At 37.4% G+C, this 18,276-nt stretch overlaps 1 protein-coding gene across 10 annotated transcripts in view; it reads left to right on the top strand.

Annotated features, from left to right (window-relative positions):
* The window catches only part of UBE2E2 (ubiquitin conjugating enzyme E2 E2), a 471,670-nt gene that overhangs the window by 132,875 nt on the left and 320,519 nt on the right, over positions 1–18,276 (top strand). The window contains exon 1 of one of the 10 annotated variants that reach the window (XM_072792949.1): positions 6,950–12,068. The exons of the other annotated variants lie outside the window; for them this stretch is intronic. The gene's annotated coding sequence lies outside the window, so the exon portion shown is untranslated. Of the gene's footprint in view, positions 1–6,949; positions 12,069–18,276 lie in introns of those variants that run through there. 10 annotated transcript variants of the gene reach the window in all.

The raw sequence follows: 18,276 nt of genomic DNA on the forward strand, positions 1-18,276 counted from the left end.
AAACAGAGTTGTAAATATACCATGGTCATTTTTTTTTAAAGATTTTATTTATTTATTAGAGAGAGAGAGAGAGAGAGAGAGAGGCAGAGACACAGGCAGAGGGAGAAGCAGGCTCCGTGCAGGGAGCCCGACGTGGGACTGGATCCTGGTTCTCCAGGATCATGCCCTGGGCTGAAGGCGGCGCTAAACCATTAAGCCACCAGGGCTGCCCATCCATGGTCAATTTTACTAAAAAAAAAAAAAAAAAAAAGTTCTGTTTTGGATATATTAAATGTAAAATATGAGACATTCAGATAAAAATGCCAGACAGGCAGTTGAACATGCATTGGAGAGCCAAAACTATCAATTTGAAGTTGCCATTATAAAGATACTTAAGTCCACTGAAATGACGAATATATGTACAGAAAGGGTATAGAAAAAAAGATGACCCAGGACCAAAGGACCAAGCCTTCTGACATCATAGCACTTAGAGATGAATAAAGAGGAAGGAGTTTGTCTTCTAGGGAGTAGGGGGAAAACCAGGAGAGTACTTAATTCTTAGTTGAGTAGGTCTGAAATTGATCATGAGTAAAATTTTCAAGTGAATAAAAAAGTGGAATAAGATTGTAATTATTTACTCTCCTTCCCAGGACAGTAATAAGTAAATAAAGATTATCAAGTTACATGGAAATTTCAAGAGCACAGTTGACTCTTGAATAATGGAGGGGTTAAGGTCACCAACTCCCTCCCCCCCCCCCCCCCCCGTTAAAAAATCCGCATACAACTTTTGACGCCCCCAGAACTTAACTACTAATAGCCTACTGTTCGCCAGAAGCCTTACCGATAAGATAAACAATTGATTAACACATATTTTATATGTTACATGTAATACACTCTGTATTCTTACTGTAAACTAGAGAAAAAATGTTAAAAAAATAAAAAACAGGATGCGCTGTATTTATGAAAAACAGTTCATATTTTAAGTGGACCTGTGCAGTTCAAACTCATATTGTTCAGGGGTCAACTGTAATTTCTTTTGCAGTTTTCCAAGATTGTTCATATTACCTATTCAACCAGGCTCTGTAATTGGGCTCAAGAGGGAAGGTTTTCCCCTTGAAGGGAAACATCTGAATGTTGTCCAGTCAGGCTGAGGGGCCAATTTAATTAGGAACACATATGAGAACTCGAAGGTGGTCTGTGACTATGGACTGAACATAGCCAGTTGCGTGTGTGTCATTATTGTCTTTCTCTTCTAGTATATTCTCATTAGAGAAGTCATTGCTTGTAGCGTGTCAGTTTATGTATGCCTAGCTCCTATCTCTTGGAACACACCACACAAGTGTGATCAGCATATACTCTTCATTTTTGTCTTCGACTCTGAGATAGAGCTCAGGAATATTATACCTGGAGAACAGTTAAGGCTACTCTTAAAGCCAGGGTTGACTTAAGTGTGCTCTCAAAACTTTTTGTGGGTATGTGGACCACCTTTCTGTTACCAGTGCTGCCTGTGTCCTTTGTATGCAGAGGCCAAAGAGAAGTAGCAACCTGAAAAACCTTTCCCTATACAAGTGCTTAAGCATAGCCTTCTCTCCATTTCTTTCATTTGGACTTTAAGGCCTAGCTCAAATACCACCTCCATTCTGTAATTTTCTCTGCTCTTACTGCACCCATAGCAGCTGCTACTTTGAGTGAGAAGCAGTGTTGCACAGTGGTTTCTTCTGGAGAGATTGTCGAGGGACCGCATACATATATATATGTATGTATGTGTATATATATATATGTATGTATGTATATGTATATATGTATGTATGTATATATATACACACACACACACAATGGATATATACATATATATCATGTGTATATATATATATGATTTTTGTCTTTAATTCTGTTAGTGTATAGTGTATCACATTTATTGATTTGAGTATGTTGAATAGTCCTTGCATTCCAGGGTTAAATACTACTTGGTCATGGTATATAAACTTTTTAATGTGTTGTATTCAGGATACACATACCCCTTTTCATCTAGTTGTGTAACTTTTTTTGTGCCTTACTTTCTTCGTCTGTAAAATTACATATGTTTGTGTGAGGATTATAAGTTCACAGATGCAAAACACTCAAAATAGTGCCTGATGCATAAAGGCTCAATAATTGTTAGTTGCTGATGGAATTATTATATTTATAAGGGTTAAATGCATTTACTTTCTTCACTTGTTTTGAAGATAGTGAAGGTATATGGCACACCTAATTCATTATCTTCTCAATATGGTATATTACATATAATAGGTATTCAAATATTTTCATGCAGTACTAAGGCAAAGAACTTAAGAATGTTGTATTTTTCTTTAAATAACTAAGCATACATGTAAATGTCTTGTGTGTGACCCTAGATTGCTTGATTGTCAATATCTTTTGATGAAGGATTTCCATTTTTACTAGTATGTAGAAGTCTCATCAGCTAATGGGCTGATGTCAATAAAAGGAAAACAATTAGAAAATTCATTAGGAGGTTGCACTATTTTATCACTAAATTAACCCAGTTTTTTTGTTTGCAAAACTCATTAATTTGGGTTATGCTTATTGTCAGCTGAAATAACTTTTTTCCTTAAAATGTAATCTCTAGTTTTTTATATTAAATACACTCAGTACTTTGCCTCATTCTCAGGTCTGTAAATTGTTTTAGATCTTATATCTTGCAACAAGGCTTACCACCATCAATAGTTTAGGAGAGAGAGTAATCAATTTTGAAAATATGAGCTCCTGCTTAAGCTAAAAAATTTTCTATACGATGTATTTATTAGTTATTTCTTCATAGGGTGAGCTTTAAGTTTGGTTGTAAACTCTCAAACAAGTTCCTGGGGGAGGATTATTATTTTTTTATTATTTTTTTATTTTATTTTATTTTTTTAATTTTTTTAAAAATTTATTTATGATAGTCATACAGAGAGAGAGAGAGGCAGAGACACAGGCAGAGGGAGAAGCAGGCTCCATGCAGGGAGCCCGACGTGGGACTCGATCCCAGGTCTTCAGATCACGCCCTGGGCTGAAGGTGGCGCTAAACCGCTGAGCCACCCGGGCTGCCCCGAAATAAAGATTATTAATAGTGAAAATTTATTATATTGATTAGCTAGTCAAATAGATATTAACAATTAAAGTTTAATTTTATTAAAATTTTATTTTTGATTAGCTGTCTGTAAAATAAACTCATTTAAATATTCTATTGGAATATTTAATTGACCCTCAAAAGTAAAATACAAAACTGAACTTGTTCCCTCTAACAAATCTGCTTCATCAGCAGTCTTTGTTGTTCAGTTAATAGCAAATCCATCTCTCCATTAGGATGAAGATCTTGGGATCATCCTTGATTCCATTCGTTCTCTCTCACTCTACATCCATTCTGTCAGCAAAGCCTTTTAACCTACTCAAAATACCGATACAGGCTCACCACTTCTCACTTCCTCCATTGTTACTATTCTGGTCTAGCCCATCTTCATTTCTTGCCTGAGTGAATTGCCACAGCTTCCCAGTGGTTCTTTCTGCTTCTGTCCTTCCTTCTCTGTAGTCTTTTCTTAATATGACAGGATGATCCTTTTAAAATGAAAGTTCATATTACTTCTTGGATTCCCATTACAATAATCTGTGAAACAGTAAGTGGTCAGGTCCCTCTTTATCTCTTTGACCTCAGCTCATATTCTCTTGATTACTCTGTTCCTGCTGCACTGGCCTCTTTCCTATTCTTCTAACATACCAGATGTACTTTCACCTCAGGGTCTCTATAGTGGTGGTTTCCTCTGCTTGGATTGCTCTTCCTTTGAATTAGTCCCTGACCTTTAGTCTTTCCTGGGATGTCACCTTAGTGGCCTACTCTGACTACCCTACCTCAGCAGGCCAATCATCATCTCTTTCCACAGGCCTAAACACCTCACATTTACCTATGACTATATGTATTGCCTATTTTTTCCCATTAGATTTTTGGTATCATAGGGCAGCCTGAGTGGCTCAGTGGTTTAGCACCGCCTTCGGCCCAGGGCCTGATCCTGGAGACCCGGGATCGAGTCCCACATCGGGCTCCCTGCATGGAGCCTGCTTCTCCCTCTGCCTGTGTCTCTGCCTCTCTCTCTCTCTCTCTCTCTCTCTCTGTTTCTCTGTCTCTCATGAATAAATGAATAAAGTCTTTAAAAAAGAAAGATTTTTGGTATCATAAAGGCACTGATTGATAATCTAAGTGTTTAATATATTATGCTTTATTGGCAACAGGGCGTTACTAGTACTCTTCAAGCCTCTCTCATTTTCTCTTTTGTTCATGCCTCTCCCGATGTCTGGTCGTTTTTAAAATTGTTTATTTAAAAAATATGATTGGATATTATTCTCAGGCAGATAAAGATCTGTTGTAGAGCTTTAGTCTGATACATCAAGCTTTATTCTTCAGGTGAAGTTAAAAGTAACAAATCCTTTTATCTTGTATTCTCGAGTATAGTCATGAGCAGCCCCCAAAGCCAGAAGTACATTGGATCAGAAAGACTATTTGTGGAGTTTATGGAAATGTGTTTTAAAGTGTTTCTACAATCTTTGCTTGTGAATACAAATGTCATGGGATGACAGCCTTCACCGTTTTATTAGAATCTTTATGATTTAGAGGGTGATCATTTTATTCTATTGACAGTATGGAGCACTTTGCAGGTGGGTATCAAGGTTAATTATCAGACTGAGGAGTGAAGCAGTGCATTCTACTAACTTGCAAGTCTTTCTGAGAAAAATTGAATTATTGCCATTAAAGTGTTATTAAGTTAATAAATTGCTTAATAAAAGCAATTAAAACCTCCAGATTTCTTATAACTTGCCATAACTGCATTGCTTGAAAATAGTTATCACTGAATAGAAATATGAAGAGGATCAAATAACTGTTGAAGTTTAAACAAAGGGAACTGCAAAGAAAACCTTCAGAGGATGCTCTCCTGGTTGTTAGGTTTTTTGGTAAACAGAATTCTTTGTTGCTCTAGAGACAGTAATTTGGACAGTTTTAAAATATCCTTTGTTGAGTGCTTCTTTTTCTATTTTTTTTCTTTTTAAAGATTTTATTTATTTATTCATGAGAGACAGAGAGAGGCAGAGACACAAGCAGGAGGAGGAGCAGGCTCCATGCAGGGAGCCCAATGCAGACTCCATCCCAGGACTCCAGGATCACGTGCTGAGCCAAAGGCAGATGCTTAACCCCTGAGCCACCCAGGTGTCCTATGAGTGCTTATTTTGTATCAGGTCTTATGCTTCATCTTTTTAGGCTCCCAGTAGTTCTGTAATGGCAGGTATTATGGTGTCATTTTTCTCTTTCTCTTTCTCTTTCTCTTTTTCTTTTCTTTTCTTTTCTTTTCGTTTCTTTTCTCTTTTCTTTTCTTTTCTTTTCTTTTCTTTTCTTTTCTTTTCTTTTTTCTTTTCTTTTCTTCTTTTTATTTACTTATTCATGAGAGACACAGAGAGAAGGGGGGCAGAGACACAGGCAAAGGGAGAAGCAGGCTCCATACAGGGAGCCCGACGTGGGACTCGATCCTGGGGCCTCCAGGATCAGGCCCTGGGCTGAAGGTGACGCTAAACCGCTGAGCCACCCGGGCTGCTCTGGTGTCATTTTTCTAAATATATTTATTCAATCTCTGAGCCTCAGATTTTCCTATCAGACTTCAAATATTGGGCCTTTTACCATACATGTTGACCCCCATCCCGCAACTTTTCTCTGACTTTTTATTTCATATTTGATATTCTGAATTTTCTCTCGAAAGCATGTACTCACTTTGATGTTATGGCTTTAAGAAAATTATTTATTTACTGTTAGAAATAATATCATTTTGTGGCTCAGCAAAAAATTATTTTGTCGTTAGTTTAGGCATAATCATTTTGGCAAGTTCACAGCTTTTATTCAAGCTATGGTTAGGTTAATCGAACTTCTGAATAGCTCTCTGATATTTTAAAATTTAAAAATAATTTGTCTTTTTCTTGGCCTTAGGGCTTTAATAATGATTTTTTTTTTTTTTTAACTGAATAGTCCTCTCTAAAGTACTTAAATAGGATGCGGGAAATTGTGTTCCACCTAATGCCAATTTAGAGAATATTTACATTAAAAATATTTATTTATTAGAGAGCCCCAGTGGAGGAGGGAGTAGAGGGAGATGGAAAGAGAGTGTCTAAAGTGCTCTCTGTGCGGAGCCATGCAGCCCAACACAGGGCTCCATCTCAAGACCCTGAAGCCCAATCAAGAGTCAGACACTTAATTGAGAGCCGCCCAGGCAAGGCATCCCAGTATTTTACCTTTTATATAGAAATTATGATGCTTCAGGATTTTTTTAGCCTGCATATTCACTCATTTTCACTTGATATTTTAGCTGCCACTGTGTATCAGTGACACATCCCTGATGATTTTTCTCTTTTCCAAAGACAATTTTTTTAAAACCTGTGCAGCATTTAAATCTCTTATTATATCTATTTTTTTAAAGATTTTAATGATTTATTCATGAGAGACACAGAGAGAGAGAGGAGAGACATAGGCAGAGAGAGAAGCAGGCTCCATGCAGGGAGCTTGATGTGGGACTTGATCCCGGGACTCCCTGCATCACGCGCTGAGCCAAAGGCAGGCACTCAACTGCTGAGCCACCCAGGTGTCCCTCTTACTATATCTATTAAGGGAGACTTTAATAGGTAGAAAAAGCATATATCCTGATTTTTAAGTGGAAAAAAAAAAAAAGGCGAATTGTGAAGTGGGAGACATTTTAAATAGGCTTAGTTTTTTTTTAATAAAAAAACTTTGAAGATAAATATGCTTTGTGTGGAAATTTTAACCAAGAAAGATTCAATGATCCTTAGTAATTATCACCATATGTTAACAAATTTATATTAGCATACATTATTTGTATATAAAGATTGATTAGTTTCTAGTTTTCTGTATATTTTCTAATACACTTTCTTTTGAATAAGTTACAGATCTCTGTGCAGTGGACTTTTAAGTACAGTGTTCATTAGACTCCTTAATGAAGATTTTTACAGTCAAAGTGGAAGAGGGCCAACTTTATTGTTTGTGCAGCAGCATAATTAACTATACAAAGTTTATTATAGCTGAGTACTAGAACAATGCTTCCAAGAGGAAAACATACAGATAAGATTAGTAAATAACAGCAATGTGTGAGGCTGGCCAGTGGTAATAATGCTTTCATTGGGTGGCTCTTGAATTTGTAAGTACATGCTTATATTTTTCAGATAATAGGAACTAAAATGCCAAATTTCTTTAAAAACCTTTATTTTTTTATAAATTTATTTTTTATTGGTGTTCAATTTGCCAACATATAGAATAACACCCAGTGCTCATCCCATCAAGTGCCTCCCCTCAGTGCCCATCACCCAGTCACCCCCACTGCCCGCCCACCACCCCTAGTTCGTTTCGCAGAGTTAGGAGTCTCTCATGTTCTGTCTCCCTTTCTGGTATTTCCCACTCATTTTTTCTCCTTTCGCCTTTATTCCCTTTCACTATTTTTTATATTCCCCAAATGAATGAGACCGTATAATGTTTGTCCTTCTCCGATTGACTTAGTTCACTCAGCATAATACCCTCCAGTTCCATCTCCATGTTGAAGCAAATGGTGGGTATTTGTCGTTTCTAATGGCTGCAGTAATATTCCATTGTATACATAAACCACATCTTCTTCTTCTTTTTTTTTTTTTTAAGATTTATTTATTCAGAGACAGAGACACAGACACAGGCAGGGGGAGAAGCAGGCTCCATGCAGGGAGCCCAATGTGGGACTCGATCCGGGGCCTCCAGGATCACACCCCAGGCTGCAGGTGGCACTAAACTGCTGTGCCACCGGGGCTGCCCTAAACCACATCTTCTTTATCCATTCATCTTTCGATGGACACCGAGGCTCCTTCCACAGTTTCGCTATTGTGGACATTGCACTATAAACATCGGGGTACAGGTGTCCCGGCGTTTCATTGCATCTGTATCTTTGGGGTAAATCCCCAGCAGTGCAATTGCTGGGTCATAGGGCAGATCTATTTTTAACTCTTTGAGGAACCTCCACACAGTTTTCCAGAGTGGCTGCACCAGTTCACATTCCCACCAACAGTGCAGGAGGGTTCCCCTTTCTCCACATCCTCTCCAACGTTGTGGTAAAAAACCTTTTTTAAAGAAGATTTTATTTATTTTTAAAGATTTTATTTATTTATTCATGAGAGATACAGAGAGAGAGAGAGGCAGAGAGACATAGGCAGATGCGGAACTCCATCTGAGGACCCTGGGATCAGGACCTGAGCCAAAAGCAGACATTCAACCACTGAGCCACCCAGGTGCCCCTAAATATTTTATTTTTTAAAGTAAGCTCTGCAGCCAACCAGGGGCTCAAAATCACAACCCCAAGATCAGGAGTTGCATGCACTACCCATTGAGCAAGCCAGGTGCCCCCAAAATGCCTAAGTTTAATTGCCATTGCTAATGCACTATAATAAAATAATTGAAATTTCACTTGGAGAAACGATTGTTATGTATACTTTGATTCTGCAAGACTTTTGGCTCTTTTGTATGACCATTGAATAATGTTAGAAAGGTAATGAAAATATACTCGAAGATACATTTTTTTTTTGTTTCTGATTTTGCTGAATTAGACAAAGAAAAATGATACATTTGAATATTTATTTATTAAAAAGATCTTATTTATTTGAGAGAGAGATAGCAAGAGAGAGCACTTGGGGAGGAGAGGGAGAAGTAGGTTCTCAAGCAGGGAGCCCATCTTGCCGCTGGATCCCAGGACCCCTGGCATCATGACCTGAGCCAAAGGCAGATACTTAACCAAATGAGCCACCCATGCTCCCCAAATAATTACTTTAATAATAGAATAAAATAGAATAAAAATTTGTGGTAGGGTCAGTACTGTGCAGGCTTTTGTCCATCTCACATTTTCTGGGAAAGTCCTATTTCAGATACTACTCCTTGTTTTCCTTTTATGTAAATAAATTTGTAAATGAAAATACCCTTTGGATCTATTTATTATGGTCTAGTAAAAGTGCTTACCCAATGTTTCAGTCACTTTGGGAACACACACAAAAAAGGGAGATGATGATGAAAATATGGAGATTACAGTTAATTTACATAAAAGTGGAGGGTTTCATAAAAGGAAAAACCCCACAGAGGATTTATTGTCCAGTAAAAAAGGATAATGTAACTGATTATATATTATATTTTGTTTGAAAGAAGGCAAAAGGAAATAATGTGATCTCATATGTGATAGACATTTTGCTGAATATTGTCATATTATTTATTTAGTCTTCACAACATCTGTTCCAGGTAGGTATCACTTTCATTGTACAGATGGGGAAATTGAATCTCAAGGAGTTTACATTGCTGAAGGTTGCATAAAGCCAACACTCAAAACCTAAATCTCTAAACCCTTTATTTATTTATTTATTTATTTATTTATTTATTTATTTATTTATTTATTTATTTAAGATTTTATTTATTCATGAGAAACAGAGAAAGGCAGAGACAGAGGCAGAGGGAGAAGCAGGCTCCATGCAGGGAGCCTGATGTGGGACTCCATCCCAGGATTGCGGTATCACACCCTGAGCCAAAGGCAGATGCTCAACTGCTGAGCCACCCAGGTGTCCCATCCTTAAGCCCTTTAAGTCCCATTTTCTTTTTACTAAATCATAATAAATGACTAGAAAACCTAAAAGGATATAATTTCTTGAAGCTTGACTGAATTGATAATATTGAATATCTTTAATTAAATGCTACAACTAAACTTAACAAAAAAAGTATTACAGGCCTTAGTTGGTTCTCAAATATACCAATTCAGGTTAGCAGGGGACTCTTGATATTCATAATAATAACATGAATTATTGAAGTCATTAGAGTAATCAAGCAAATTGTTTAGTAATTATGTATTATAGTAGAATAACGTTTTACGGTTTTAAAGAGCACTTTCATATCTGTTATCTGAGCAGCTTAAACCTTTCATTAGATCTACCATATAATTGGTTTTGTTATTTCTTGACCTTTTTAAAGTGAGGAAAAACCTTGCCTCTTTAAATTCAGGAACTCTCTTTGCCTATTTACATAGGTACATCTTTCATTCTACTTCCCAACTGTTATGTGCATGGTTGGGCAATTATAGTTAAATGAATGGATGAATAGATAAATAAAAGGCAGATTTCAAAAGGAGGAGCAAGAAGTTTCAGGTGAACGTATACTCACAAGTTGTTGCAAATGGGCCATAAAGTAAATTCTGAGCATAGACTACTTGGTTATAATCAATTAAAATGAAACATTTTATTAAATCTTTTTTTCTTGTTAAGTTATAGTCATATATGTGTGTCTTCCCCAGGAATTACATGAGACTGTATAACAAAGCACCTAGATCTTTGCCTGGCACTTACTGGGCACTCAGTCACTAATTATTAAGTGAAAAATAACCAGAGAGGAGACCTTCTAGACTTTATATTATTTTTTCCTTTTTTCAAAACAGTTCCCAATGAAAATACGTAAAATAATTTATTAATTGCTAAAATATTATAAAACTTGACTGGGTTTGTATTACTGTTCTGTTATCTACGTAACAGAATCGCTACGTATCTATTCAACTATGTAATATCTAATTATTATCTGAATTTAAAGTAGAGATTTTTAAAGCAAATATCTTTTGCTTTAAAAACAAAGATATTTGAGCCTAAAGAATTCTTTCAGAGTATTGAAAAGGCATCTCATTGAAGGTGAGCTGAATTTTGAGGCTCATTTGTAAAGGCTCTTCTCACTGTACCTCTCCTCCAGAAATTAATTTATAAAATAATTCTACTGAAATTTACTCCTTCTACTAAATACATCTACTGACATTACTCCTTTTATTAAAGAGAAACAGTAACTTGTAAAAAGTCACTTCTAAGTTCATTTTGTTTTTCTGTCTTTTTTTTAAAAATTATTTATTTATTTATTTATGATAGTCACAGAGAGAGAGAGAGAGGCAGAGACAGGCAGAGGGAGAAGCAGGCTCCATGCACCAGGAGCCCGACGTGGGATTCGATCCCGGGTCTCCAGGATCGCGCCCTGGGCCAAAGGCAGGCGCTAAACCGCTGCGCCACCCAGGGATCCCTGTTTTTCTGTCTTTTACCCAAACAGCAACTCTAATTTGTAAACATTTTAGTGTTGTATTTTAAAAGGATACTATTGCCATGTAAAAATTTTGGTTAGCATAGAGCTTTAGTAGAATCCATTGCAAATGCCAAGCACGTGTATTTTTGCCTCTGGTTCCCAATTCAAATAATTTTTATCCTCATTTCTCTCTATTGCAGAAGTACAGATCATGTTTCCCTTTTTTGGCAGTTAGTTGAATACTTTTAAAAAAAAATCAAAACAATTATTCATTGCCCTCATGTACCCCAGCTTCGCACATTTCTGTAGATGCTTTGATCAGCTGATTGCCTTAATGACCGACGTCTGATCTTTTTGAATATGGGAATACTCATTAGGTAACATGGTCTGAATTACCCCATATCCACACTGGTGTTCTCTCTCTTTTACAGATAGGAAAGGAATTTCTCTGGAATTTCCCTAAGACTACGTACGGCTTAATTCCCCACTATAATCCCTGATAGGGGTTAAGGGGAACAGGTGAACTTCTGAGTTGTTCCACAGAATATGAGTTCTGCCAGCTAAATGGAACATTAAAATTTAGAACATTCAGCACAAAAACATCTGATCAGCTTGCATATGGAAACTCAAAAAAGATTGTGCTGCATTATACAGTTAAAATGTAAGACATAAACATTGAAGTTGCATGGCATCAGAACCACTTTTAGAATTTTTAATGCAAACATTATCTCACATGCATTGCCTCTTGCTTTAACTTCTGTAATTTGAGTATGTATGCTTTTTTTTAAAATATTTTTTTCTTTATTTATGATAGTCACACAGAGAGAGAGAGAGAGAGAGAGAGGCAGAGACACAGGCAGAGGGAGAAGCAGGCTCCATGCACCGGGAGCCCGACATGGGACTCAATCCCGGGTCCCCAGGATCGCGCCCCGGGCCAAAGGCAGGCGCCAAACCGCTGGGATCCTGAGTATGTATGCTTAATGTCCCTTAGAGAAGGGAGGGAGCCTGTTTGGGAGAAATAAAGTTTAAAGAGTATAGGGGAGTCATTCAGCCATTCCTGTCTTTCTGAAAGTGAATGTGTGTTTCTCAGAGTTGGAAGATGTTCTTTCACTTCTTGATTGTGTTTCATAGTATGAACAACTCCCTCTCCTGAGTGTGAGTCTGGCATTCTTGAACAGATAGGCTATTTCATCTATATTCAGCTGAATGGACAGGTATCTGAACAGTGCTAGAGGAAAACTGACTGTTTTGGCCTTACTGAACGATAATAATTTATAGGCTGACTTGAGAGATATTCAGAGGTAATTTTAATTTTGACTGGGCAATTTTTGCCTTTTACAATGACTTTAGAACCTAATTCTGGAGTAAGATGTAACATTGCTATACTTTCACATGCATTAAAGATTAACTAGATCAACAGAGCTGAAGCAAATGGAAACATTTGAGAATAAATGGCTGAACATTCAAGGGTGCCTGGGTGGCGCAGTTGGTTAAGCATCTCAGGGGTGTGGGATCAAGCTTTCTGTTGAGCTCTGTGCTCCGTGTGGAATCTGCTTGAGTTTCTCTCTCCCTCTCCCTCTGCCCCCTCCCTGCACTCTGTCTCTCTCTCTCTAAAATAAATAAATCTTAAAAAAAAATATTAAGTAAGATATAGATAAATAATTCTTTAATCAATCAGTTTTCTTTAAAGGCTGGTTAATGTACTTTCCAGCTTCTTAAAATTTTGGCCACAGAGAACAAGTGGGAAGGAAGGGATTGATTCAGGATAGTTGTAGTTAAATTAGCCAAAATAAGGGATTCTAGAGATCTTGATATAAATACATTAAATAAAAAGCTGGTCATTTTCATTAAATCTGATGGTTAAAAAGGCTTTAACATTAATCTAAAGTTTTAAAAATATACATTCTTGAGGAATTGCCTAGTAGCTAATAAGTTATATGTCAGACCCTGTTTAATGCTGTTTAATCTTCACAATTGTAGGTGGGTCAATAAACACTATTCTAAGTGCTTTATATAAACTCATTAGATTCTCAACAGCTCTATTTCGAGTAAGGACTGTTGTTATGACAACCTTGCAGATGAGAACCTGCAGTATAGTCACAGTCAGAAAGGCACATAGCTATTAAAATAGATGAGTCAGGATTCAAATTCAAACTGGCTCCATTTCCTATACTCTTAACTTGTCTTCTGTTCTGATCTCTTACATTCTTGTGTCACATACAAAGCTTTCCAATGCCCACTCTGGTTTATGGAAAGTTGCTTCTTTGAGGATTGAGACTAAGTTAGCAAAAATTTTCTCATTTTTACCAGAGGCATGAAATTGGAGAGTGGTTATAACCTCATTTCTAATCTTATATCAGACCAGATCATCAGTAAGCTAGTTAGTTCTATATTTTAGTACAGGTGGTACCTCTCTCCCTCCACTGCCATTTGAACATTTGCATTATGCCATTCCACTTTTGTGAAAGACCTCCATAAGTACCTGTTTTCACTAACAGATATCTCAAGAGGATTTTTGCTTTTATGGAAAAAAAAAAAGGTGAAAAGCAAAAAATAGTGTTCAGTGTTTGTTTTGCATTGAGCCCCTCTGTAGAGGCAGCACACACCCCACGCAATGATAGGCCTAGCCAAACACCTTCCTGGGGAACAATACCCAGCATCAGAGTTGCCATAGCTTTAAACTCTTTGACTGTTTTATTTCACGTTATTTTGTGCATCTGTTAGCAAGATACATTATAAGGTATCAGAAAAACCTAAGACAGGGTGTTCTTTGGGAGGGGGTGGTCTAGGAACACTCAGCAATTTTTCTATATCAATTAATGGTAATTGCTCTTCACTTTATACCGTTTCTGCTTATAAAAGTTTTCATAGGAATGCTCTGCTTTTGGGTAATGGGGAACCTGTATCATTCCCTCATATTTTATCAATCTTTTTAAGATGCAGTTACATAAAAAAATTACTTCATCTCCTATAATATTTTTGAATGCATTGTCTTATATAATGTTTAGTGTTCCCTTTATAAGAATTCATGTGACAAATTCTTTGAAGATTTAGTTTAGACAAAAGTTTCCTTACGACCTAGCACACTTCCTTCTATTAGCCATTGAGAATTATTTAGCCCATCATGTTTTTTATTTGCTTGGGCTGCAAGGAAGTTTGGAGTTAGATTTCATTTTAATTACAGTAACTTTATTAGTCTAGGCTTTTGGATGGAAAATTTCTTTTCTAGTTCTCTGTGGCAGGAGTTTTTAATCCCCTCTCTGTGTATCACCATCACCCTCTGAAATGATAGGTAAAATTGTTTTTGTGCATATGACAATCTGGTGGAGTATCTTTGGCTTTTATCAAATGCTTAGTGACCTCCACTCTTTGCCGTTAAGATAAAGAACCATTGTTTTCTGGGTTTACTTTTCATTTTATATTTTAATGGCCTAATTGTTTGTACAAGGTCTCTTAGAAGCTGCTGATACCCTTTTAGGCAGTAGTTGGGCAATAAATCATATCTTTACATTTAAATAATTATCCTGTGTCTTAAATTTGCCATAAAGTTAAAAAACATCCTCTCTGTATTTTTAAAAGCACTCAGTCTTGGAAACTTAAAGGATACTTGATATTAGAGAGCAGGGGAAGATGGCAGAGTAGGAGGATCCTGAGCTCACTTCTTCCCATAGACACACCATGAAGCAACAGTTAGGTGAAATACAACCAGCAGAGCAGATCTTCCACAGCTAAAGACACAAAGAGGAAGCCACATTTAGAATAGTAGAAGAAGCCAGATGTGATTGGGATCCAGACCCCCAGTGTGACGACCTACAAGTGGGAGAGCCATTATAGAGACTCTTGAAGGTCCTCCCTGAGGTGGCAGGGGATCAAGCTCCACATTAGGCATTAGAGATCTGCCTTAGAGATCTGCATTGACAAGATGAACCCCCATAATGTCTGGCTTTAAAAATCAGTGACTTAATCCTGGGGTAGCTGGAGGGCTGCAGGAAACAGAGGGTCAGTGTGTTGTATCACTCAGTGGAGATCCAGCTCAAAAAGTAGTTTGAAAAGTGCCAGGGTTAATTAAATGTGAAGGAGATTTACTGATTAATTTTAGAGTGTGTACTAGAGGGACAAGGATCTGTGGGAGCTTTCTGTAAGAACAGAGTGCTGGCAGGTGCTGTTTTTCTTACCTTCCTTCCTCGCTGGCTGGACACTGGTTGGGGTTCTGACACTCTCCATCTGTGTTGTTGGCATTGCTTGCCCAACCCTGGTGTTCCCCTGCAGACTTGTCCCACTCAAACCCTTCTGTCACAGCAGATACCCCAGCAAAACAGCTCCTGCCCTGCCATAGCTGACAGGTAGCCTCCATGGGGACTAGTATCCACTCAAAGCAAATACCACCCTGCCACATTTGGTGAGCAGCCGCAGCTGGGACTGGCACCCCTCCAAACCTACTCCTGTCAGGGAGGTGGGGAGCCAGCACTAATATCCAATACTCCTCTCTGGTGGCTGGCCCCCCATGTTATCATGTGTGCAGCAGCTAGAATTGGGCCTCTCAGCCAGCCATGCCTGTTAACCAGTGCACCCATAATGGTTTTGGCTGGTCATTGCAGACACCCAGTCTGAGGACCAGCCCAGTCCACTAAGTGCCCATGGCAGTTGCAGCACAATCAGAACAGGGTTCAATGCAGTCCACACAGGGGACACCCTGGAGTGCATGGTCTAGTGACAAGGGGAGAGATTGTGCTCTTGAGCACCACAGGACACCTTCTGTATAAAGCCACTACTTTTAAGATCAGGAGATCTAGCTGACCTACCTACCTGTGTAGAAACAGTCCCACAAAATGAGACAAAGGAGTATGTTTCAAATGAAAGACAAAAATGAAAGATAGGTAAGCAGTCTACCTGAAAAAGAGTTCAAAGTTAAGATACTCACCGAACTTGAGAAAAGAGTGGATAAACTCAGTGAGGACTTCAACAGAGAGAGAGAGAAAGGAAAAAAAAAACCAACCAGAGCTGAAGAATATAGTAACTAAGATGAAAAATATATTCGAAAGTAATCAACGGTAGATTAGAGCATGCAGACCAACAGATCAGCAATCTGGAAGATGGGGTAATGGGAAGAACCCAAGCTGAAAAGAAGAAATAATGAAAAATTTGAGGATAGGTTAAGGGGCTTCTGGGAATACACCAACATACTAACACTTGCATTATAGGGGCCTCAGAAGGAAAACAGACAGAGGCAGAAAGTGTGTTTGAAGAAATAATAGCTGTACACTTTGCTAAACTAGAGGGAAAAGCAGACATTCAGGCCCAGGAAGCAGGGAGAACTCCAAATAAGATGAACCCAGGAAAGTCTACATCAAGACATGTGAAAAATAAAACATCAAAAATTAAAGGTAAGGAGAGAATCTTAAAAGCAGTAAGAGAAAAACAAGTAGCTAGGTATAAAGGAAACTCAATAAGGCTATCAGTTTGTTTATTTTTTGCAAAAACTTTGCAAGCTGGAACGGAGTGGCATGATACATTCTAAAGTGAAAGGAAAAAACCTAAAACTAGGAATGTCTACCCAGAAAAGATATTCAGAGTTGAAGGAGAGAGAGTTTCTAGATGATCAAAAATTAAAGGAGTTCATCATCACTAACCTTAAACTACAACAATAACAAAACAACCTAAACTTACAAGAAATATAAAAGGGACTTCTTTAAGCAGAAAAGAAAAGACCATAACTAGGGAAGTAAGGAAATTATGAAAAGACAACTTTCCCTAGTAATTATAGTGAGGTTTAAAGGATGAAAGTAGTATGAAGTTTAAAGGATAAAAGTAGTAAAATCAACAAAAATGTGTTAAGGGATACATAAGAATATGTAAAACATGACAATATATACAGAAGGTATGTGTGGGGGTAGTAAAAATCCAGTGTTTTTGGAATGTACTTGAACTTTAAGCAACCACCATCTTAATACATAGACTGCTATATACACAGGATATTATATATGAGCCTCATAGTAACTAAAAACCTGTAATGGATACACGAAAAATAAAGAGAAAGCAATCTAAGTATAACATTAAGGAAACTCATGAACTCACAAGGGGGAAGAGAACAAGAGAAGAAGAGAGGAAAAGAGAAGATCTTACACAAACAACCATAAAATAACAGAAGGGCAATAAGGATATATCTATCAATATTTACTTTAAATGTAAATGGAGTAAGTGCTTCATTCAAAAGACATAGGGTAACTGAATGAACTAAAAAAACCCCAAAATAAATCTTGGTCTTTTTGCAGTCTGCAAGAGAATCACTTCAGACCTAGGGACACATACAGACTTAAATTGAAGAGATAGATAAAGATATTTCAGGTAAAAGTGAAAAAAAAAAAGGATAGCAATACATATATAAGGCAAAATAGACTTTATAACAAATACTGTAAAAAGAGACAAAGAAGGGCATTATGTAATGATAAATGGATTAATCCAATAAGAGCATATAATGTAAACATTTATGCACCCAACTTAGGAGAACCTAAATATATAAAGCAAATTTTTAACAGATATAAAAGGAGAAATTGGCCATAATACAATAATAGTAGGGGACTTTAATACTCAACTTAAATGAAGGAGTAGATCATTTGGACAGAAAATCAATAAGGAAACAATAACTTTGAATGACACAGTAGACCAGATGGATTTTTTTTTTTAAGATTTTATTTATTTATTCATGAGAGACACAGAGAAAGAGACAGAGACACAGGTAGAGGGAGAAGCAGGTTCCATGCAGGGAGCCTGATGTGGGCTTGATCCAGGGACTCCAGGATCACGCGCTGGGCCGAAGGCAGGCACCCAACCGCTGAGCTACCCAGGTGTTCCATAGACCAGATGGATTTAATAGACGTGTATAGAACATTCTATCCAAATGCAGCAGAATACACATTCTTTTCAAGTGCACATGGAACATTCTCTAGGATAGATTAGATATTAGGCCCCAAAACAAGTCTTGATAAATTTAAGAAGATTAAAATCCTATCAAGCATCTTTTCTGACTACAAGAGTAGAAAACTAGAAGTCAGTTGCAAGAAAAAAACACAAACACGTGGATGCTAAACAACATGCTATTGAAGAGCCAGTAAGCTAACAAAGAAATCAAAGAGGAAATAAAATACCTGGAGAAAAATGGAAATAGAAAACAACAG

This window comes from Canis lupus, chromosome 22 (assembly GCF_048164855.1).
Source record: "Canis lupus baileyi chromosome 22, mCanLup2.hap1, whole genome shotgun sequence".
Classification (NCBI taxonomy): Eukaryota; Metazoa; Chordata; class Mammalia; order Carnivora; family Canidae; genus Canis; species Canis lupus.